At 39.9% G+C, this 25,093-nt stretch overlaps 1 non-coding gene and 1 pseudogene across 1 annotated transcript; one reads left to right on the top strand and one right to left on the bottom strand.

Moving 5' to 3' along the window:
* Nucleotides 1-11,017: 11,017 nt before the first annotated feature.
* Nucleotides 11,018-11,090, bottom strand: TRNAE-UUC (transfer RNA glutamic acid (anticodon UUC)). The gene has a single exon. It is a non-coding gene; the product is annotated as a tRNA-Glu (tRNA).
* Nucleotides 11,091-11,210: 120 nt separating this feature from the next.
* On the top strand, nucleotides 11,211-11,942 carry LOC132529191 (large ribosomal subunit protein uL30-like; annotated as a pseudogene).
* Nucleotides 11,943-25,093: the final 13,151 nt, after the last annotated feature.

Below are 25,093 nucleotides of genomic sequence, written 5' to 3'. Positions count from 1 at the left end.
CTGAGCAGTCACTGGCCTTCCCCACTGTTCCCCAACAACGTTGAACCCCTTTGCACAGGCTGCAGTACCCTCTGCCTGGAATTCCTTCTCTTCTCCTGGTCTCTCTTCCGCCCTAGCAAGCCTCCTCCAGTTCTTCAGTATTACTCTAGGGGACCTTCTCTGCCTTTCTCCCTGCCCACATCCTGCACACAGTCAGGTCCTCTGTATATTCTCTTGGAACGCTCTGGACTTCTCCCTGGTAGCAATTCCTGCAGTTGTCACAAAGCTTTGTGTAACATGCCCCCGGGGGATGATGAGGGAAGATCCGTCTTACCACCTCTGCCTCCCTAGCACCTGGCACAGCAGCTGGCCACAGAAGGCCTTCCCAAAATGCGTGCGCAAATGAATGAATCAACCGCACCGCATCTCCACGGGGTTATCTGCTCAGGGAGCAGAGCTGAGACCGAGCAGATAGCCCAGTGGAGACCGGCAGCCTCTCATAGGCCTTTTCCAAGGTCTCTCCTGTACTCTGGACCCCCGCTGACCTTCATTCAGACCTCACTTTTCCTCCCCTGTGCAGGATTCTGCACCCCAAACCTCTCCCCTTTGTCTCTCCATCACCCCCTCAACACATCCAATGTAATCTCTCCTTGACTCCATTACTGTCAGTTCAGCTTTCGGCCAGCATGTTCATTTTTAAAAAAAAACAACCGGTAGGCAAATGAACGAACAACAGATGCTACCCAGACAAACACGTAGCACGGTGTCTGAGATACAGTATGGACTTGAAGCTGATAGTGGTTGCTTTAAACGGCTTGGTCTCTATTTTACTTTCCTCTGCCACAGCACTCCGATTTTTATTTGCTTTTTAATTTTTTGGAGGAAGTTCCTCTCCCTCACTCTCAGCCTATGAGATTCCCCTGGTGGCAGGGGAGAGCATGTGACTTAAGCTAGGCCAGTTGATCTATTCTGACCCCCTGATAGGTTCAGGCACATGACCCAAGGCAAACCCGTGAGATTTCATGTCACCACTTTTCCGGGACTAACTAGGAGAATGAGCCTTTCTCACTCTGGTGGAATGAAAGCTGGTAGGATGCATGCCTGCAACTTCTGAGGGGAGGGTGGTGAAGAGGAAGGCGTGTTGCCACAGCAACGAGATGAGCTTGCCTGAGGATGAAGCCCACACAGACAGGAGGCAAGATTTGGAGACAGTCCAAGTGTGGAAGACATTATTTGAGCCTATCGTGCCCAGAGGCTAATAACGTTTCTTCTTTCCTTGAAGTATGTCAGATTTGGGTTTTTCTCACTTTCACCCGGAAGAATCCTGACTATGCCGTAAATTAAAGAGCGAAGAAATGAATGAACACAGTGAGAGTCAGCAGAAGTGACCTTCAGAAGGCCTTGATTCTAGTGGTTCTACCACCCTCAGAGTGTAAAACCTTGGACAAAATTCTGAATTTCAGTTTCCTTATCTACAGGCTTAGGAAGGTGGTTGGATCAGAGCTTTAATATTCCTTCTAGGTTTAAAATTCTAGGATTCTGTGATACCAAGATGCCCACAAAACCTAAACACAAAGGAATCAGTTCCAAGTGATGAGAATTTAGAATAAGGAAAGAGTAACGGATGGGGGGAACCCTTCCTGGCTCTCCCATAGCTCACGTGTACATGGCTTCCTATTATATTTCCAGGTTAGAGAAACAAGGAACTTCCTGGACTGATAACAGAAGCTACTGGAGTCTGAAACCAACAGATGGCAAAATAGCAACCTCATAGTCAGCAGTGGAGTTTCACAAAAGAGCTTGTCTATTTCACAACCACTGCAGTTATATGTGTATATATATATGTAACACATATACATACATGTATGTATGTATAAAATATATATATATTTATATATTTAACTTAATATAATTTAAGTTAAATAAATTTAACTTAATTTAATATTTATATTTTAATTTATATATTAATATATTTATATATATATACTTAACTTTAAATATGTGTGGGAGATATGTCCTTCCTCAAATTTAAGATAACAAAAAGTAATTCATAATTAAGCATAAATAATAATAATAACAATATACAATGGCAACTAGGGTCTAGTAAACAAAGTAGAGCTAGTGAAGAAAGTAACTGAAACATCACATATTATCACCCATAGATGAATGAGAGATAATGTGACTATTATTCTGGTAATAGATTTGGGACCAACACTGTTTCAACTTGTAACTAAATATGTCTCTGGAACACCATTCAGGTCAATGATACACTCTGTTTAACCAAAGTACTCTTCTTACAAAAGAAAAAACTGCCGAATGAAAAGAGACAATGGGCCAGAGTCTGATCTCACATAAATCAATGAAAAATTTCCCACAATTATTATTAATAGCATCCTGATGTATCCATTTTCCCTCAGAGTTACATAAACTGAAAATCTAGCATCACAGATAAAACACATAAGCCATCAAAGTAGAATAATTTTGTTCTTCTATTTTTCTCTTTGATTTGCTATTTCTTCGCCTGTCACATACTTGAACTAAAAAATGAAATCTTGCCCAATTTCCCAATAATCACAGAACGACCTTAAACAATCATCTTTCAACTAGCCTTAGATTAAAATTTTAAAATCACCTTTAAAGTTCTCTTTCAACTTTTTCCTGTCATTTGGAAGGGCATTCAGCGCATATTAGCTCTGGTCAAATGAAGAGCAGCAGTAGAAAAGGCATGAAGTAACTACGATGCTTCTCTCATGCCAGCTGAGGGGATGGAGGGATTGGTGGCGGAGGGGACTGTATTGGAAACTTTTTTGCTTCACATAATTCAGAAGCTGATCTCATGAGTGATAAGTTCAATTTTCAGTGTGGTCTTTGTTAACTATTATTCAAAGGCTCTGAAGAAATAGGAATATATAACAACTTTCCCTCACCTATTTTTCAAGCCATAAATAAGAGGCTAGGTTACAGCATGTGGCACAAACCATTTTGAAAGCATTTTACTTTCTTCTTTCATGGGGCTATAAAATTATATGGTGCATTCTCAACTTCGGAAATTGCTGGAGGAAAAGAGCTTAGGAAATATTTATTTCCTACAGAACACAGGAAGTATGCACAGCCTTCTCGTTATCTCTTTTTCCCTTAACTTCTGGATTTAGGCCAAGATTATTTAACTCATTAGCCTTTCACTCAGAAATTGTTAAGCACAGCTGTCCAGTTGTTTTGGTTGTTATTTTTCATACATACTCAGTATGTGAAACTAAAGTGGAACTGTACACAGTGACAGTGGCTTTCATTCATTCATTCATTCATTCATTCAAATGGTTACTGAGCACCTACTACATACCAGGGCACCACACCGTGTGCTGGAGGTAGCAAGGCGAAGAGTTCAGTCTCTGTGCCCAGGGATCATGAGGTCCAGCACAGGAGACTGAAAATAAATGGCAGCAACAAGTCAGTCTATGAAGTCAATGTCAGAGGGATACTCCGGGAGCTGCAGGATCCACATTCAGGTGGGGTCATTGTCGAGAAAGGCTTCTCCAGGGGCACATCTCAGCTGAAGCCTGAGAAATGAGGAGGAGTTTAGTCAAGCAAAAAGGAAAGGGAAGAAGGGGCTGCTCCCAACAGATCCAGAGCACAGTCTAAACCCCAGAAGCGTCCAAACGACAGAACTGTGCTAAAAGGATTTTTGTTAACAGCTATCAATGTTTCAATTTCACCTCTGCAATGATGGAAGAATGATTTGCCGCGGTGACGGCACCATGTGTTCCTGAACCAGTGATGGATGGCGTCACAGCAGAATATCCGGGCACAGACAGGAGGAAGCAGATCAGAGCTGAGGCCCAAAAATGACTCTGTCAGAAGCCATTTCATGTTGTGAAAATCCCATAAATTTCCTGAAACAAAGGTCAATTACACTTCAGATGAACCGATTGAAAGAGAAATGTGGAAAGAAGGGTGGTGGGAAAGCAAGCAGATGACACAGACAGATGTCTCCAAAAGAGCTTACGCACAATTTTTCCTTCAGTTTCTATAGTTCCTGTTGACAGGTGCTTTTGCAGTTCTATGAGGATTTCCTAATAAATAAAAACTTTAAAAAATATGGCATGATGCTTTGTTTCTTGCATTTTAAGGAGAGGAAGAGGCATATCAAATTCATATCTTTGTTATGAAGATTGAGAAGCAGAATTTATTCGATTGAGTTTAAGCTTACAAATATTTACATTTGGGGATTGAGCGAGTTTTTTTTTTCTATTTTTAAGTTAAATCCAGATGTTTTCAATCCATGTAAAATGACAACAGATATGTAATACATTCCTCAAGAATCCATATAAAGCTTAGCACAATGCCTAGCATGTAATAAGTGCTCAATAAATGTTAGCTATTATTATTGTTGATATATATTTACAGAAAATAAATACAAAATGTTTTCTAAGACATATACACTCTTAAAAAAAACAGTGCACGGCTTCCCTGGTAGCGCAGTGGTTGAGAGTCCGCCTGCCGATGCAGGGGACACAGGTTCGTGTCCCGGTCCGGGAAGATCCCACATGCTGCGGAGCGGCTGGGCCCGTGAGCCATGACCGCTGAGCCCGCGCGTCCAGAGCCTGTGCTCCGCAATGGGAGAGGCCACAACAGTGATAGGCCCGCGTATGGCAAAAAAAACCCAAAAAACAAAACAAACAAACAAAAAAGTACAGTCACATGGTGAAAAAAGCAAATAGTTTGCAATAACTTACGATGAAAATCAACAGCGACTTGCCCCCTCCCACTCCTACTCTCCCATCTTATTCCTCAGATGCAGTTAAGTGCCTTTGACTGTTTTAGTAATTGCTTCAGGGGGTTGTCTCATATTTCTAAATTATAGGCCTATATATCATTTTATTGAGAAACCAGTTTGAGGCGTTATCAACTGAATTCTTTCCACAGCAGATGAGGGTTTAGATCTCTTGAGTCATTCTATTATTCATTCAGTCAACAAATAATTATTGAACACCGACTGTACCAAGCACTGAGTAGGCGCTGAGGATGCCGCAGTGAATAAAACTGACCGAATGCCTTACCTGCAGGGAGCTTACATTCTAATGGGAAGAGAGACATTAAACAAACAAGTAAAATACATTGTATGCCAGGTGGTTATAAGTTGAAAAGAGAACAATTAAGTAAGGAGGGGCTAGGTGGAGGGACTACAGTTTTAATGGGCTAGTCTGGGAATGCTTCACTGAGAAGTTGATTATTTGACTCTAATCTTGGGAAATTTTCTTATGTTGTTCCTTTGATAATTTATTCACCTTTGTTTTCTCTATTCTATCTTTTGGATGCCCTGTTGATCAGATAGGGCTGGTTTAATCCTCTACACTGCTTGGATATTTTAAATATATATTTTTAAATTTCTCTCTGTTTTGTTTTCTGGGGATTTTCTTGATTTTATCTTTTCAACTCTTCATACCACAGGTATATGGAGGTCTTCTTTTTTTCTTTCTTTTTTTTTTTAAAGACACTTGAGGTCTCCTGGGAAGTCACCTCTGACTTCTAGGCTCAGGAGAGAAAGCAAATTGATGACATTTTATGCCCAGAGAAATGGATGGCAGTCCACTGACCCATGTAATCACCCGGATTTCAGCCCTAAGCCTAAATACCACCCACTACTCTACTTGGACTTCCAGAATCCTAAGTCTTTCTGGGATTCCTCTGGGCAAATCTGATTTCTCTTGTCTCTGTCTTCCTCTGTGTGCAGTGGAAGAGGCAGCTTCTTCTGCTCTGCAAAATTTGCTGAATCTGTATTCCAGAAATATGTGGAAATCTCTTATTTTTTAATGATTCCAATCACATTCTTTGTGTACTCATGGATTTATCGCTTTTACATGCCTTTACTATGATTCTGATGGAATCTAGGGAAGAAGAGAAAATTAATGTATTGTGTAACCTGCTGTCTATAACTGAATATCCATGTACAATTTTTAAAAGCATTTATTGATTGCTAATTTCCATCATATATGCATACACTTATGTACATTTTCCATATATTTATCCAAAATATATATTAATATATGTGTCTATATACACAAATGTATGTATATATCTGTATGTATTTGTGTGTGTGCGTGTGTGTGTGTTAATCTTTTTTCCATCATTCCACTCTTTTGGAGTTAAGATGTGTAAACTCAAGAAAGATCATCAATCTCAAAGACATAAAGTCCTATACATTATGTTTCAAGGTGAACAAGCATAGCATATTTTAGGGCCTGTAAGAATGGCTAGAGTGTAGGTTTGTTTTAGGAAGAGGGAAATGATCACACAAGACTCTGGAGAGAAATTTTTTAAAACAGAGCCAGATCCTGAAGGACCGTGTAAACAAAGTTAAGAAGTTTGAAGTTTATTCTATGATCTATAGGGAACCACTGAATGAGTTGAGCAGAGAATGATGTAATCAGATTTATACGTTAGAAAAATCACTGGCTACAGCAGAAAGAATTAAGTAGGGTGCAAAGTGGAGATGGGGATCTGCTCTCAGGTGATTGCAATGATGGAAGCAAGCAATAAAGGTGGTCTGAACAGAGGCAGCAGCAGCAGAGATGGAAAGAACTGAAGCAATTTGAGACATATTTGGGAAGTAGAGTTGATGACTCTCGGTGTTTGTTAGAAATAGGAGTGGAAATGGGAAGAGGAGTCCGGGAAAATTGCCAGTTCTGACCTAGGCAGTGGGTGCTGGTGCCATTCACTAAGATAGGAAGCTTAGACACACAGAGCAGCAGCTTAAGAAGAAGCCGATGGGGGAGAGAGAAGAGGCTAGGATCCAGAAGCCAGCCGTATCCCCCGAGGAAGCCCACAGTCATCCACATGCAGGGAGGTACCATCTCACCTGAATGCAGACTGAAGCACTGATTGATATATCCCGCCAGACACTCACCAGAGATGGTGATTTGGGGACCAAAGTGAGAACAGGACTGTTTATTACTTCAGAGTCCGCAGAAAAGACACCACAATTTCCAGAATTTATCCCCAGGGACAGAGGAAGTCTACTCCCACTGAAAAATTTTTAAATTGTGTTTTTGTGGCAGGCCATGCATCGTGGATTCAACATGCTAATTACAGCTACATGAAAGTGTACTCTCCAAATCGAAGATACACGTTCTATTCAAGCACACATACAACACTTATCCAAATCGATCCCATACCAGTCACAAAGACAGCACGAAATTTTTCAAAAATCTGATGTCATAGAATACATTTTAACCACATTATCACTAGGTTAGACAACAACAGCAATATAGAAAAGGAGGAATACCACATTTTGATTAAAAGCACCTCCAAACAATTCATGAGTTAAAAAGGAAATGATAACGGAAATTACGAAATATCTAGACCTGAACAACCATCAAAGTATTACATATCAGAACGTATGGGGAACAGTTAAAGTGGTTCTTAGGTATAAGTTTGTAGCCTCAAATACTTCTTTAAAAGAGAATTGAAATGAATAAGCATTCACTTCAAGAAAGTGCATTAACTCACTCAAAAAAATTTAGACACCAAAGTCTCATCTTTTTTAATACAAGACATTATTGGGTATATTTTACCATAATAAAAAACGGGGGGAAGGGGAACATTATTGGGTAAATAAACAAACACCTATTGGTCCAAGTAAAATTTATATCAGCCAAGTAATAAAAATGCTGATTTCATTCAATCTGCCTTATTTGCTTTTTTACATCTATATTGATCAAAAACTTCAATGGGTTAGTAGGCATTTGGCTTTTTCATATGTATTAGTATATATAATATCTATATGTACATGCAATATGATTCTCCATATGTATATATCATAGTCCAACTCGGACATTTTGCCTCTAAATAGAAAACAGCTCTGAGAGAAGTAAGATGAAGGAATAAATAAGGACACGGGCCCAGGGTCAGAGAGCACTGAATTCTGTCTCCACCTTAATCTTGCATCATCTGGGTGACTTTGGCACATCTACGTAACCTCCGAAAACTTCAATTTCCTTCTGTGTAGATTAGAGTTGCTGTGACACCGGTACCAGTCACAAATGATTGTTACAGGTTACTGAATACACAGTGCCGGTATCGTCAGGGCAGGGGGGTGGGGAGGCACTTGTGGGTGTTTTTGTTTGTTTGTTTGTTTACCATTCTAACAACTATTAAGTGACATTATGTTTTACTAAGAGACTGCTATAAACTGAAGGTTTGTATCCTGCAAAATTCATCTGTTGAAAATACTAACTCACAATGTGATGATATTTGGAGTTGGGGCCCTTGGGGGTGATTATGAAGGTGTAGCCCTCGTGAATGGACTAGTGCCGTTATAAAACAGACCTTAGATGGGAATGTAAATTGATACAGCCACTGTGGAGAACAGTATGGAGGTTCCTTAAAAAGCTACAAATAGAACTACCATATGACCCAGCAATCCCACTACTGGGCATATACCCTGAGAAAACCATAATTCAAAAAGAGTCATGTACCAAAATGTTCATTGCAGCTCTATTTACAATAGCCCAGAGATGGAAACAACCTAAGTGTCCATCATCGGATGAATGGATAAAGAAGATGTGGCACATATATACAATGGAATATTACTCAGCCATAAAAAGAGACGAAATTGAGCTATTTGTAATGAGATGGATAGACCTAGAGTCTGTCATACAGAGTGAAGTAAGTCAGAAAGAGAGAGACAAATACCGTATGCTAACACATATATATGGAATTTAAAAAAAAAATGTCATGAAAAACCTAGGAGTGAAACAGGAATAAAGACACAGACTTACTAGAGAATGGACTTGAGGCTATGGGGAGGGGGAAGGGTAAACGGTGACAAAGCGATAAAGAGGCATGGACATATATACACTACCAAAAGTAAGGTAGTTAGCTAGTGGGAAGCAGCCGCATAGCACAGGGAGATCAGCTCGGTGCTTTGTGACCGCCTGGAGGGGTGGGATAGGGAGGGTGGGAGGGAGGGAGACGCAAGTGGGAAGAGATATGGGAATATATGTATATATATAACTGATTCATTTTGTTGTGAAGCTGAAACTAACATACCATTGTAAAGCAATTATACTCCAATAAAGATGTTAAAAAAAATAAATAAATAAATAAAACAGACCTTAGAGAGACACTTCACCTCTTCCTGGAAGTTCATAGCAAGATGGCCGTTTATGAACCAGGAAGCGAGTTCTCGTCAGACACTACGAATCTGCCAGCACCTTGATCTTGGATTTCCCGACCTCCATAATTGTAAGAAATACATTCCTGTTGTTTACAAGCTACCCAGTCTATGGTATTATGTTATAGCAGCCCAAATGCGCTAAGACAGAGACATTCGTTATGATAACAGCCCAAGGACCCCTATTCTAGTTGACAAGGGAATAAATATAAACAAGTCCCTAATCAATGACTTCACTAGTTGTTTTTCTTTCTTATCCAACTGGGTGAATTGCTGAAATATAGGTATGGGTGCACAAATATACACAGACACACAAGCAAGTCTCGCCACTTTTGTCAAGCGCACCCTTTTGGACTATCACGGGAGACTTTCTTCTAGGACTTGAGGAGTAGCGTGTACCCTTTTACACTTTTCCAAAGAGGAATAAGCAAGACTTGTAAGGTTTGGTCGGCAGAATAATGACTCCCAAAGATGCCCATGTCCTAATCTACTGAACCTGTGAATTTGTGACAATACATTTCATGGCAAGGGGGATTTAATGCTGCAGATGGAAGTAAAGCGGCTGATCAGCAGGTCCTGAGATGAGGACGGTATCCTTGGTTATCCCAGTGAGCCCAATGGAATCGCAAGGCATCTTTAGAAATAAAAGAGGGAGAGAGGAGACTCAGAGTCAGAGGGACGCAGCAAGAGAAAAACTCCACCTGTCATTTGCTGGCTTTGAAGATGGAAGCAGGTCACATACCAAGGAATGTGGGCAGACTCTAGAAGCCAGAAAAAAGCCAGGGAACAGATTTTCCCCTAAGCCTTCAGAAGGAACGCAGCCTTGCCAATGCCTTAATTTTAGTGAGACCAATTTTGGACTTCTGACCTCCAGAAGCTGAAGAGAATAAATCTGTATTGTTTTAAGCCACTGAGTTTGAGATAATTTGTTACAGTGGTAGCAGGAAACTAATACATAAGAGTTCCTTACAAGGAAAGAAAGATGAGGTGGCCCCTCACTGGATACATTTCTGAAAGGACTTTCTTCCCATAAATCCACAAAATCAGACTATGTTTGTGATCCCTGCCTTGGTTACAGTTTCTCAGAATTCAGTCCTGGGACATCTCATCCCTCTGTGTTCTCCCTGACTCTGTAACTTCATCCACATTCATGGTTTTAGATGCCTTTTTTTTGTTTGTTTGTTTTTTTGCGATACGCGGGCCTCTCACTGTTGTGGCCTCTCCCGTTGCGGAGCACAGGCTCCGGACGCGCAGGCTCAGCGGCCATGGCTCACGGGCCCAGCCGCTCCGTGGCATGTGGGATCCTCCCGGACCGGGGCACGAACCCGTGTCCCCTGCATTGGCAGGTGGACTCTCAACCACTGCGCCACCAGGGAAGCCCCTAGATGCCATTTTTATATAGGGCTGATCCACAAGTTTGAATCTCTCACTCAGCCCTCCTTTCAGAGCTCCAGGCCAGAATATCTTCACTTGGGTATCTCACAGGGATCTCAAGCTACAGGGATCCAACACTGAACTTTTCATTTTCTACTCTCCACTCTCCATCCTCATACCCTCAGCCTGCCTTTCCCTAGACTTCCCCAATTGCTCATGATAGAAAGTAGTCAGAAAACATTTGACACCTTTTCTCAACCTCCGATTACCGAGTCTTGCCAAGTCTGTCCTCAAATATGTTTCTAATTCACTCAGTTCTTGCCACATTTTGTCACCACCCTAGTCCAAGCTATCATCGTCTTTTCCCTGAACTACTGTAACAGCCTCCTAACACCCCTGCTTCCCCCAATAGCCCTCCAGTTCATTCTCCACACTGCAGCCAGAGTGATTTTTTTTTTTTTTTGGCCCGCCTCGCGGCTTGTGGGATCTTAGTTCCCTGACCAGGGATCGAACCTGGGCCCTCAGCAGTGAAAGTGCAGAGTCCTAACCACTGGACCACCAGGGAACTCCCAGAGTGATCTTCCAAAATATGAATAAGATGATCCATGCCTCTGCTTAAGACCCTTTCAGGGCTTCCCGTTGCTTGTACAGGAATATCCAAACCTGCTCTTTTCTGGCTGGAATCATGGAGGGTGCAGAAGAGGAAAAAAAGAAGTTCCTGCTGTACCAGAAACCATTAAGAAAAAGCAAAGAAATTTCACAGAGCTGAAGATCAAGCTCCTGAGAAGTTATCCAAAAGATGCTTTGAAAGGCAAGGAGGAAGTTTATCAATGAAAAGGCTAAGCACTGTTACAAGGAGTACAGGCAGATGTACAGAAGCAATATTCGAATGGCTAGGAGGGCAAGAAAAGCTGGCCACTTCTGTGTGCCTGAGGAATCCAGATTGGCACTTGTCATCAGGATCAGAGGTAGCAATGGTGTGAGCTCAAAGGTCCGAAAGGTGCTGCAGCTTCTTCGCCTCCTCCAGGTCTTCAGTGACACCTTTGTGAAGCTCAACGAGGCTTCAGTCAACATGCTGAAGATTGTGGAACCATGTATTGCATTGGGGGTACCCAAACCTGAAGTCAGAGAAGGAACTGATCTACAAGTTTGGCTACGGCAAAATCAACAAGAAGTGAATTGCCCTGACAGATAACACATGGATTGCTCCATCACTTAGTAAATGTGGCGTCATCTGCATGGAGGATCTGATTCATGAGATCTGTTCTGTTGGAAAACGTCTCAGAGAAGCAAACAACTTCCCGTGACCCTTCAAATTGTCTTCTCCACTAGGTGTAATGAAGAAAAAGGCCACCCATCTTCTAGAAGGTGGAGACGCTGACACCAGATCAATAGGCTTATTAGAAGGATGAACTAAGGCATCTACCTTGATTATTTCTGTAATCTGGTCAGTTAATAAACAGTGACTGCTTTCAAATTGAAAGAAAAAGACAATCCAAACCTTGAGCATGGCTTAAAAGGCCCCGCATGATCCTCATTCACCTCTCCAAACCTACCTCATGCCACTACCCCTGTGCAGCCGCTACCCCTGTGCAGCCGCACTGACCTGCTTTTAATTCCTCGAAGATTCCCACCCCCCTCCAACCTCAGGGCCTTCATACAAGCTATTCCTTCTGCCTGGAACACGTGTCTCCGAACTTTCCACATGACTCTTCAACCATCAGGTTTCATCAGAGAGATCTCCTCCAACTTAAAGCAGTTCTCATAACATCCTGTTATTTTCTTCCATAGCTCTTATCAAAATCATTAATTACACACACACTTAATTGTTTAATGCCTGTAACCCTTACTGGTCTGTACACTCCCCAGACCATGTCCGCTGTGTTCATCTCTGCATTGCTCACCCCAGGCACAGAGTCTGACACATAGTAAGTGCTCAGCAATGTTTGATAAAGGAATAAATTAATAAATGAATGATGAATTTGGATGGAGTAAGCAGAATTTTTAAAATCTTATGTCACCTTTTAGAAATTATTTCTTCCTCTGTCTCCCACCAGATTCTCTTTGCCACTTACTCTTCCCTTCCCTAGCCAGTGCCTATGCTCCAAAACCTTTCTGCAGTATCAAAATACATCTATCCTGCCACATTCCCACAGGGACTCTGCCCTCTTCTGGCCAATATGGGAACTGATTCCACTTTACTGGAGCTTAAGGATTTATTTTCCTTCTCGGATATTTTTATCTTAATCAGCAACTTCTGGAAAACCAAGAGCTTGGCCCAAAATAAAGTCTTCAAATCCATTTGTTTAGTAATGTGTATAAATAAAGTCCATTAACATATTCACGAGTGATGAATCCTAAATATAACCATGGCAGATGTCACTCGTTAACCCAGCACCTGTTTATTAACTATCTACTCTGGCTGTGAAACTTAGAACTTTTCAAGGAGCCCCAGACCCAACAGGGGAGAAAGATATTGTAACTAAGTTAATGAAACTGTCCCCTCTGTAGACCACTTCCCATCTCACTTGCCCCAGACCAGGACACTGGGGAGGAAGATGATCCCTGGGCTAAAAATTTAATCAGCTCCTATACACTATGGCACATGTAAGACCTTCTCATGCTCCCATCATGACTGAGAGAGTATCATTTCTAATAAAGGTTAGAGGTAGGATCAAGAAAAAGAACTGACACAACTCTGCAAGACTCCAGGAGGGTGCTTAGAAAATCGTTGCTTTCTAGACGACATTGCCTTTGAGAATTGTTAGTGCTTGTGTGTGTGTGATCCAACAGTTAATTGTGGGACCAGAGGAAATACTTGTTGGACAAAATGTCTGCCACTCCCCCTAGCAGGGAGACCTGAAAAGCAGTCTGGATTTGGGACACCCACGGCCGCCCTGGGCTACTCTGAGGTACTTGAAATTCCAGAGGCCACCTTGGATTGGCCTGCAGGCGCCACCCCTTCCCACCACTCTCCCTCATTCCACTCCCAGCCCTGGGCATTATTATAGGCTGAAAAACTCAGACTTCGGGAAATGCAATGCTAGGGAAGAGGGATGGACCCAGGAATAAAACCAAATCCTGTGTATAAGGGTAGGAGTTCCCAAAAGGTGGGTGGAGTTTCTCCCATGGGAGTTTAGAAACAAGAGGCATTTTTTTTAAGAAAGGCACATATATGAGGACAGAGGTGTAAGGCTGGGTATGGAACACTGATGAGAAAACACCCTGTGACTTGTTCAACTTCTTGGGTTGTTTTCTCTTAGACTATGGGAAATGCTGTATTTAGTGTATAACATTTAGGGTATTTATTTTTATATTATAGATTATTTATAATTATATTAGATTATTATTAGATTAGATTATTATTATTATATAACTGGTATGTTATATTAAGATAATAATATTAATATACTATATCATATTATTATTACAACCCTCCATGTGGTAATTCTTTTTAGATACACCAACCCTTCAATAAAATCTGATTTACCCAGAAATCATTGTATGAGAATGTTGAGGTAAATATAGGTATAATGCGGTGTAATTATATTTGTCAGAATCTTTTGGTGGCTGCAAATCAAATTGGCTTAAGTGAAAAGATGAATTCATTGGATCATTGAACTGAAAATCCAGGTGCTCAAACTAAATATTCAAGAATCTCTCTTTCCTTCTCTTAAGCGTAATTTCCTCTGTGTTGTCTTTATTTTCAAGTGGTTACTCCCATAGATGGGTGGAATGGCTACTAGTAGCTCCAATTTAGCAACTCCAACAAAATCAGAGCTTCTATTTCCAAAATGTTTCAGAAACTGTATTAGGCAGATACCTATTTGCTCCACTTGTCCAATCTCAAACCAATCACTGTGGACAGGAATGGCCAAACCTGGGTAAAATGTCCATCTCCAGAGCAAGGGGATTAAGTCAGGTCCTTGAACCACATAAACCAAATCTAAAATGACACATCCGGATGAAAGATACATAACATTTTAAAATAGATATGTTATATCAGGTACTGATAAGTCTTCTAAATAAAAATTTATATTTTTACTTAGTTTCAATATAAAAATATAGCAAAGTAAAAGAATAGAGGAGTGATCCAGCAATCCCACTCCTGGGCATATACCCAGACAAAACTATAATTCAAACAAATACATGCACCTAAATTCACAGCAGCACTATTCACAATAGCCAAGACATGGAAACAACCTAAATGTCCATTGACAGATGAATGGATAAAGAAGATGTGGTACATATATACAATGGAATACTACTCAGCCATAAAAAAGAATGAAATAATGCCACTTGCAGCAACATGGATGCAACTAGAGATTATCATACTAAGTGTAAGTCAGAAAGAGAAAGACAAATACCATAAGTGAACCTATCTACAAAACAGAAACATGGACATGGAGAACAGACTGGTGGTCGCCGAGGAGAAAGGGGTTGGGAGAGGGATGGAGTGGAAGGTTGGGTTAGCAGATGTAAGCTTTTATATATAGAATGGATAAACAACAAGATCCTACTGTATAGCACAGAGAACTATATTCAGTATGCTACGATAAACCATAATGGAAAAGGATATTAAAAAACATATACATGTATAACTGAATCATTTTGCTGTACAGCAGTAATTAACACCATATTGTAAATCAACTATACTTTAATTTAAAAAATTGCTAAAGAAAAAAAAGTAATAGAGGAGGACAAAGTTTGCTTTTTAGAAAGGGTCAGCAGGGAATGAGGTCAGGACTAGTGGTTGACTTTGGCATAGAGGGTTTCAGTTATGGGCAATGAGAGGGACAAAATCTCCGAGGGTGACATGTGCTGGGAATATCTGACAGTGGAAGGCCCCTGTGGCTGAAATACAGCAAGCAAAGAGTAAACGGCAGGCAATGAAGAAAGAGAGGGGGAGAGGGGGCAAATGAGGGACCGCCTTGTAGACCATGGCAAAGACCGTAACCTTTATTCTAAATGGAGCAGGAAGGCATTGAAGTAATTTGAGCTCAGGATCAACATGTTGCTACTTATGTTTTAAGAGGATGACTGCCTACTGTTATAGACTTTAGGAGGCATCAGGGGAGGGAAGAGTGGAACCAGATGACTGAGGAGGCACAGAGCACCAACAAAAGATGAAAGATAACAGTGGCTTTGGTTACGATAGTGGTGGTAGAAGCTGGATACATGGTCAAATTCAAGAATTATCTTTGAAGTCAATGCCAATAGGATTAGGAGATGGATTTGATAGAGGATGTGAAAGAAAGGGGTCCAGGATGATTTCAAGGATTCTTGCTGGAGGAAGCAAGGGCTCCATGGAGGTAACACTATGTAAAGAATACTGGCAGCATGTCACACCACCACACACACACATTTTATTGAAGAGCTCATGAACTCTATTACTTACGATCTGGCACTCAAGGCCTGCACGTGTCTGGTAATCCCAAACACTGCTCTCAAGACTAACATCCTTCAGGCCTGCAGGGAATCACCTCTTGCCTCATATCCTTGAACTATACGCATATGACTGTCCTGAAGGTATACAGGTTATGCTATTCCCAGTGCTGGAGGTGAAACACTGCTTTGAGCGAGAAGAGGATTGGAGCAGTGGAAGTTCTCAGGTAAGAGAGACAAACAGCCTTGTCATACCTTTCCTCTTACATAAATAGCATCATTTCCCAGCAGTACTGAGCATCAATTTTCTTGCTTCTCTTGATGCTCCAATTTGTGGCCTGGAAGATACCCACCAACTATCTCATTATTCAAAACTGTTGCATATGGTTTCTGAAAAAACAACTGGCAATATTTTAAACATTGTCATTACTCTTAAACTTACAGATATAGACCTAGATCTAACTAATGCATGAACTATGATACTGATTATTTACATTGGTAATTAGATGAACATTGAACTCTAGATTTGCAAATGGTTTTACTTTTATGAAAATACCTAGTAAGATTTAATTAACTTTTCCAAAACATTTAAATTTAAATATATGTAAATTAGGCACAGAGCCCTGCAGAGGTAAGCCTTGAACTTTAGCTCTGTGAAGGGATCAGCTGCATTTCTTTATCCCACGGTCAAACTGCCATGGGTATCCCAGCACCAGTCCACTGGTATGAACATTTTTTGGAGATGGACTAGTTTTAGTTTAATAATTTTGATTTAAAATTTTCATATGCATTAATTATCATATGTATTTTTGCCTTTAAATTTTGTAGACAATTTAAACTATTTAGAAGAAATAACTTTCGTGAAAAGACAGAAATAATTTTAACTTTTTGACTTTATATTTACTCTAATATGCACTCATGAATAGATCCAATTTTGTATCCACTGAATACACCCACATTTTATTGTTTAATCCTTTAGAGCCTAACTGCCAATATGACACAAATTAAATGAAAACTTTTATTACAACATGATAAATGACTTTGCTAAAGGCAAGAAAAATCTGTTTTATGGAATAACTATATAAAAATATACACAATAATATGTACTGATAATAACGTGTGAATTATGCATATCTTTTATTTATTTATTTTTATAAGCAAGTTCTTATTAGTTATCCATTTTATACATATTAGTTATATATGTCAATCCCAATCTCCCAGTTCATCCCATCACCACCACCACCACCACCACCGCTTTCCCCCCTTGGTGTCCATACATTTGTTCTCTACATCTGTGTCTCTATTTCTGCCTTGCAAACCAGTTCATCTGTACCATTTTTCTAGATTCCACATATATGTGTTAATATATGACATTTGTTTTTCTCTTTCTGACTAACTTCACTCTGTATGACAGTCTCTAGGCCCAGCCACATCTCTACAAATGACCCAATTTCTTTCCTTTTTATGGCTGAGTAATATTCCATTGTATATATGTACCACACCTTCTTTATCCATTCATCTGTCGATGGGCATTTAGGTTGCTTCCATGCCCTGGCTATTGTAAATAGCATTACAATGAACATTGGGGTACATGTGTCTCTTTGAATTACGGTTTTCTGTGGGTATATGCCCAATAATGGGATTGATGGGTCATATGGTAATTCTATTTTTAGTATTTCAAGGAACATCCATACTGTTCTCCATAGTGGCTGTATCAATTTACATTCCCACCAACAGTGCAAGAGGGTTCCCTTTTCTCCACACCCTCTCCAGCATTTGTTGTTTGTAGATTTTCTGATGATGTCCATTCTAACTGGTGTGAGGTGATACCTCATTGTAGTTTTGATTTGTATTTCTCTAATAATTAGTGATGTTGAGCAGCTTTTCATGTGCATCTTGGCCATCTGTATGCCTTCTTTGGAGAAATGTCTATTTAGGTCTTCTGCCCATTTTTTGACTGGGTTATTTGTCTTTTTAATATTGAGCTGCATGAGCTGTTTATATATTTTGGAGATTAATCCTTTGTCCGTTGATTCGTTTGCAAATATTTTCTCCCATTCTGAGGGTTGTCTTTTCGTCTTATTTATAGTTTCCTTTTCTGTGCAAAAGCTTTTAAGTTTCATTAGGTCTCATTTGTTTATTTTTGTTTTTATTTCCATTACCCTAGGAGGTGGGTCAAAAAGGATCTTGCTGTGATTTACATCAAAGAGTGTTCTTCCTATATTTTCCTCTAGAATTTTATAGTGTCTGGTCTTACATTTAGGTCTTTAATCCATTTTGAGTTTATTTTTGTGTATGGTGTGAGGGAGTGTTCCAATTTCATTCTTTTACATGTAGCTGACCAGTTTTCCCAGCACCACTTATTGAAGAGACTGTCTTTTCTCCATTGTGTACCCTTGCTTCCTTTGTCATAGATTAGTTGACCACAGGTGCAACGGTTTATCTCTGCATTTTCTATCCTGTTCCATTGATCTATATTTCTGTTTTTGTGCCAGTACCATATTGTCTTGATTACTGTAGCTTTGTAGTATACTCTGAAGGCAGGGAGTCTGATTCCTCCAGCTCCGTTTTTTTCCCTCAAGACTGCTTTTGTTATTCGGGGTCTTTTGTGTCGTCATACAAATTTTAAGATTTTTTGTTCTAGCTCTGTAAAAAATGCCATTGGTAATTTGATAGGGATTGCAATGAATCTGTAGATTGCTTTGGGTAGTATCATCATTTTCACAATATTGATTCTTCCAATCCAAGAACATGGCATATCTCTCCATCTGTTTATGTCATCTTTGATTTCTTTCATCAGTGTCTTATAGTTTTATGAGTACAGGTCTTTTACCTCCTTAGGTAGGTTTATTCCTAGGTATTTTATTCTTTCTGATGCAATGGTGAATGGGATTGTTTCCTTAATTTTTCTTTCTGATCTTTTGTTGTTAGAATATAGGAATACAAGAGATTTCTGTGCATTAATTTTGTATCCTGCAACTTTACCAAATTCATTGATTAGTTCTAGTAGTTTTCTGGTGGCTTCTTTAGGAATCTCTATGTATAGTATAATGCCATCTGAAAACAGTGACAGTTTTACTTCTTCTTTTCCAACTTGTATTCCTTTTATTTCTTTTTCTTCTCTGATTGCCATGGCTAGTACTTCCAAAACTATGTTGAATAATAGTGGCAAGAGTGGACATCCTTGTCTTGTTCCTGATCTTAGAGGAGATGCTTTCAGTTTTTCACCACTGAGAATGATGTTTGCTGTGGGTTTGTCGTACATGGGCTTTATTATGTTGAGGTAGGTTCCTCAACATAATATGCCCACTTTCTGGAGAGTTTTTATCATAAATGGGTGCTGAATTTTGTCAAAAGCTTTTTCTGCATCTACTGAGATGATCATATAGTTTTTATTCTTCAATTTGTTAATATGGTGTATCACACTGATTGATTTGCAAATATTGAAGAATCCTTGCATCCTTGTGATAAATCCCACTTGATCATGGTGTATGATCCTTTTAATGTGTTGTTGGATTCTGTTTGCTACTATTTTTTTGAGGGGTTTTGCATCTATATTCATCAGTGATATTGGTCTGTGATTTTCTTTTTTTGTAGTATCTTTGTCTGGTTTTGGTGTCAGGGTGATGGTGGCTTCATAGAATGAATGTGGGAGTGTTCCTTCCTCTGCAATTTTTTGGAAGAGTTTGAGAGAGATGTGTGTTAGCTCTTCTCTAGATGTTTGATAGAATTCACCTGTGAAGCCATATGGTCCTGGATTTTGTTTGTTGGAAGATTTTTAACCACAGTTTCAACTGCATTACTTGTGATTGGTCTGTTCATATTTTCTATTTCTTCCTGGTTCAGTCTTGGAAGGTTATACCTTTCTAAGTATTTGTCCATTTCTTCCAGATTGTCCATTTTATTGGCATAGAGTTTCTTGTAATAGTCTCTTAAGATGCTTTGCATTTTTGTGATGTCCATTGTAACTTCTCCTTTTTCATTTCTAATTTTATTGATTTGAGTCCTCTCCATCTTTTTCTTGATGAGTCTTTAGGTTTATTAATTTTGTTTATCTTCTCCAAGAACCAGCTTTTAGTTTTATTGACCATTGCTATTGTGTTCTTTGTTTCTATCTCATTTATTTCTGCTCTGATTTTAAGATATCTTTCCTTCTACTAACTTTGGGTTTTGTTTGCTCTTCTTTCTCTAGTTCCCTCAGGTATAAGGTTAGATTGTTTATTTGAGATTTTTTTCTTGTTTCTTGAGGTAGGATTGTATTGTTTTTGCTGCATCCCATGGGTTTTGGATCACCGTGTTTTTGTTGTCATTTGTCTCTAGGTTTGCTTTTATTTCCTCTTTGATTTCTTCAGTGATCTCTTGGTTGTTAAGTAGTGTATTGTTTAGCCTCCATGTGTTTGTGCTTTATACGTTTTTTTCCCTGTAATTTATTTCTAATCTCATAGCATTGTGGTTGGAAAAGATGCTTGATATGATTTCAATTTTCTTAAATTTACCAAGGTTTGATTTGTGACCCAAGATATGATCTATCCTGGAGAATGTTCCATGTGTACGTGAGAAGAAAGTGTAATCTGCTGTTTTTGGATGGAATGTCCTATAAATATCAATTAAATCTATCTCGTCTATGGTGTCATTTAAAGCTTGTGTTTCCTTATTAATTTTCTGTCTGGATGATCTGTCAATTGGTGTAAGTGAGGTGTTAAAAATCCCCCACTATTATTGTATTACTGTCGATTTCATCTTTTATAGCTGTTAGCATTTGCCTTATGTATTGTGGTGCTCCTATGTTGGGTGCATATATATTTATAATTGTTATATCTTCTTCTTGGATTTATCCCTTGATCATTATGTAGTGTCCTTCCTTGTCTCTTGTAACATTCTTTATTTTAAAGTCTATTTTATCTGATATGAGTATTGCTACTCCAGCTTTCTTTTGATTTCCATTTGCATGGAATATCTTTTTCCATTCCCTCACTCTCAGTCTGTATGTGTCTCTAGGTCTGAAGTGGGTCTCTTGTAAACAGCATATATACAGGTCTTGGTTTTTTTTTTTTTTTTTTTCGGTACGCGGGCCTCTCACTGCTGGGGCCCCTCCCGTTGCGGAGCACAAGCTCCGGACACACAGGCTCAGTGGCCATGGCTCACGGGCCCAGCAGCTCCGCGGCATGTGGGATCTTCCCGGACCAGGGCACGAACCCGCGTCCCCTGCATCGGCAGGCGGACTCTCAACCACTGCGCCACTAGGGAAGCCCCTAGGTCTTGTTTCTGTATCCATTCAGTGAGCCTGTGTCTTTTGGTTGGATCATTTAATCCATTCACATTTAAGGTAATTATCAATATGTATGTTTCTATTACCATTTTCTTAATTATTTTGGGTTTGCTTATGTAGGTACATTTCTTCTCTTGTGTTTCCCACTTAGAGAAGTTCCCTTAGCATTTGTTGTAGAGCTGGTTTGGTGGTGCTGAATTCTCTTAGCTTTTGCTTGTCTGTAAAGCTTTTGATTTCTCTGTCGAATCTGAAAGAGATCCTTTCCAGGTAGAGTAATCTTGGTTGTAGGTTCTTCCCTTTCATCACTTTAAATATATTGTGCCACTCTCTTCTGGTTTGTAGAGTTTATGCTGAGAAATCAGCTGTTAACCATATGGGAGTTCCCTTGTATGTCATTTTTCCCTTGTTGTTTTTAATAATTTTTCTTTGCTTTTAATTTTGTCAATTTCATTATTATTTGTCTCAGCGTGTTTCTCCTTGGGTTTCTCCTGCCTGGGACTCTCTGCACTTCCTGGACTTGGGTGGCTATTTCCTTTCCCATCTTAGGGAAGTTTTTGACTATAATCTCTTCAAATATTTTCTAGGGTCCTTTCTCTCTCTCTTCTCCTTCTGGGACTCCTATAATGTGAATGTTGGTGTATTTAATGTTGTCCCAGAAGTCTCTTAGGCTGTCTTCATTTCTTTTCATTCTTTTTTCTTTATTCTGTTGTGCGGCAGTGAATTCCACCATTCTGTCTTTCAGGTCACTTATCTATTCTTCTGTCTCAGTTATTCTGCTATTGATTCCTTCTAGTGTATTTTTCATTTCAGTTATTGTATTATTCATCTCTGTTTGTTTGTTCTTTAATTCTTCTAGGTGCTTGTTCTTTAATTCTTCTAGGTCTTTGTTAAACATTTCTTGCATCTTCTCGATCTTTGCATCCATTCTTTTTTTTTTTCTTTTAACATCTTTATTGAAGTATAATTGCTTTACAATGGTGTGTTAGTTTCTGCCTTATAACAAAGTGAATCGGCTATACATATACATATATCTCCATATCTCCTCCCTCTTGCGTCTCCCTCCAGGTGGTCGCACCTCTAGGTGGTCACAAATTACTGAGCTGATCTCCCTGTGCTATGTGGCTGCTTCCCACTAGCTATCTATTTTACATTTGGTAGTATATATATGTCCATGCCAGTCTCTCACTGCATCCCAGCTTATCCTTCCCACTCCCCGTGTCCTCAAGTACATTCTTTGTCTGCATCTTTATTCCTATCCTGCCCCTAGGTTCTTCAGAACCTTTTTTTTTTTTTTTTAGATTCCATATATATGTGTTAGCATATGGTATTTGTTTTTCTCTTTCTGACTTACTTCACTCTGTATGACAGACTCTAGGTCCATCCTTTGCCTCCATTCTTTTTCCGAGGTCCTGGATCATCTTCACTATCATTATTCTGAATTCTTTTTCTGGAAAGTTATCTATCTGCAGTTCATTTAGTTGTTTTCCTGGGGTTTTATCTTGTTCCTTCATCTGGTACATTTTCTTCTGCCTTTTCATTTTGTCTAACTTTCTGTGAATGTGGTTTTTGTTCCACAGGCTGCAGGATTGTAGCTCTTCTTGCTTCTGCTGTCTGCCCTCTGGTGGATGAGGCTTTCTAAGAGGCTTGTGCAAGCTTCCTGATGGGAGGGACTGGTGGTGGGTAGAGCTGGGTGTTGCTCTGGTGGGCTGAGCTCAGTAAAACTTTAATCTGCTTGTCTGCTGATAGGTGGGGCTGAGTTCCCTCCCTGTTGGTTCTTTGGCCTGAGGAGACCCAGCACTGGAACCTACAGGCTCTTTGGTGGGGCTAATGGTGGACTCCAGGAGGGCTCATGCCAAGGAGTACTTCCCAGAACTTCTGCTGACAGTGTCCTTGTCCCCATGGTGAGCCACAGCCACCCCCCACCTCTGCAGAAGACCCTCCAACACTAGCAGGTAGTGTTGGTCTGGTTCAGTCTTCTATGGGGTCACTGCTCCTTCCCCCGGGTCCTGGTGCACACACTACTTAGTGTGTGCCCTCCAAGAGTGGAGTCTCTCTTTCCCCCAGTCCTGTCAAAGTCCTGCGATCAAATCCTGCTAGCCTTCAAAGTCTGATTCTCTGGGAATTCCTCCTCCCGTTGCTGGACCCCCATGTTTGGAAGCCTGACGTGGGGCTCAGAACATTCACTCCAGTGGGTGGACTTCTGTGGTATAATTGTTCTCCAATTTGTGAATCACCCACCCTGCGGTTATGAGATTTGATTTCATTGTGATTTTGTCCCTTGTACCATGTCATTGCAGCTTCTCCTTTGTCTTTGGATGTGGGGTATCTTTTTTGGTGAGTTCCAGTGTCCTCCTGTCAATGACTGTTCAGCAGTTAGTTGTGATTCCGGTGCTCTCACAGGAGAAAGTGAGCTCATGTCCTTCTACTCCGCCATCTTGAACCAATCTTTCTGCATATCTTTTTTTACTACTCATCTAAATATTTCCAGCCTATAAATTAAATGGTGCTTAGTAATGATGGTTAAATTAAATTCAGCCATCTTCAATATTTTGCCAAATTTCAGTCTTATAAAACTAATGTCTCATATTTTTTATTCTGTTACTTTATACCTTTGACAAGAGAAGAAGATAGAACATATTTTATTCAACCATTGATTGGTTTGATTTATAACTTAAACATTTGGACATGTGGTATGTGGATGTCCATTTGTGCTCTTGCCTGAGCCCTACAAATGATAGGGGCAGCCTCGTTCAAAATATCAAGAGAGTACCAAGAAGAGTGTGATTAACTCTGGAAGGTCAAGGAAGGTTCCACTGAGGAGCTGGTGTTTGACTGGATCATCAAGGATGGTTAGAAGCTCAACAGGCAGAGGAAGGAAGGGCATTCAGAGAGTAGGAACAGCACGTGCAAAGCTGAGTGATCATGCACTGTGAAATGCAGTATGTGTGACACATTTGGGCATAAAGTTGTGTGGAGATAAGAGAACGGTTGGGCATGGAGCTAGAGATAAGACTTGGAGAAAGACATCTAGAGCAGATATACGTCATCTACTGCTTTTATTCATTCAGAAATATCTGTTTTGAGTACTTGCCACTTGCCAGGCACTAGGCTAGACGCTGGAGGTACAACCACAAACCAGGCAGCAATTTTGCTCTCTAGGAGTTTATGTGGAGAGTGTAGTGGAGAAAGATGTTGTGTCACAGTCACTGTACATGCCTTAGGAAGTACCTGGAGGAAGGGATCCTGGGACAAACATCTTTGCAGTTCTAACCAGCCCAGCATCTTAAACCAAGAAAGTACTCCAAAAATTCAATTGCTGAATTAAAGTGAAAAAATTACTACTGGCATATTTGAATTTATCCTTAAGGCTATATGGCAGGAAGCACAATTGTGAACTATTCCCGAAGGTCTCAAGTCTGAGGAATGCAGGGAATCCATTAGCTCAGTGTTAGAAATGCTTTGAGGGAGTTGAAGCCTTGCAAACAATAAACTATTAATGAAAATTAAAATAATAACAAATTATTATTACCACAAGGGGGGAAAGCAGGCGGTGGGATGAACCAGGAGATTGGGATGGACATATATACACTAATATGTATAAAATAGATAACTAATAAGAACCCGCTGTATAGCACAGGGAACTCCACTTCACTTCGCTGTACAGTAAAAATTAACATTGTAAAAATACTATACCCCAATTTAAAAAATATTGTGAATATACAACCCAAGGGTGTTTAATTCCTATTTGAAAAAATATTATTACCAATAATAACAGCTGCCATTTATCAGTCATTTAATATGTGCTGATCACTATGTTAAGTGCTCTTCATGAATGGTCTCTACAATCTCTTGCTTCTCACACCAACTCTTTGACATAGATGGAGATACTGAAGGACAGCAACATGAATTAACCA

This window comes from Lagenorhynchus albirostris, chromosome 11 (assembly GCF_949774975.1).
Source record: "Lagenorhynchus albirostris chromosome 11, mLagAlb1.1, whole genome shotgun sequence".
In the NCBI taxonomy this organism is placed as follows: domain Eukaryota; kingdom Metazoa; phylum Chordata; class Mammalia; order Artiodactyla; family Delphinidae; genus Lagenorhynchus; species Lagenorhynchus albirostris.
Note: the sequence above shows the minus strand (reverse complement) of the source record. Positions and strands in the feature narration are given on the sequence as shown.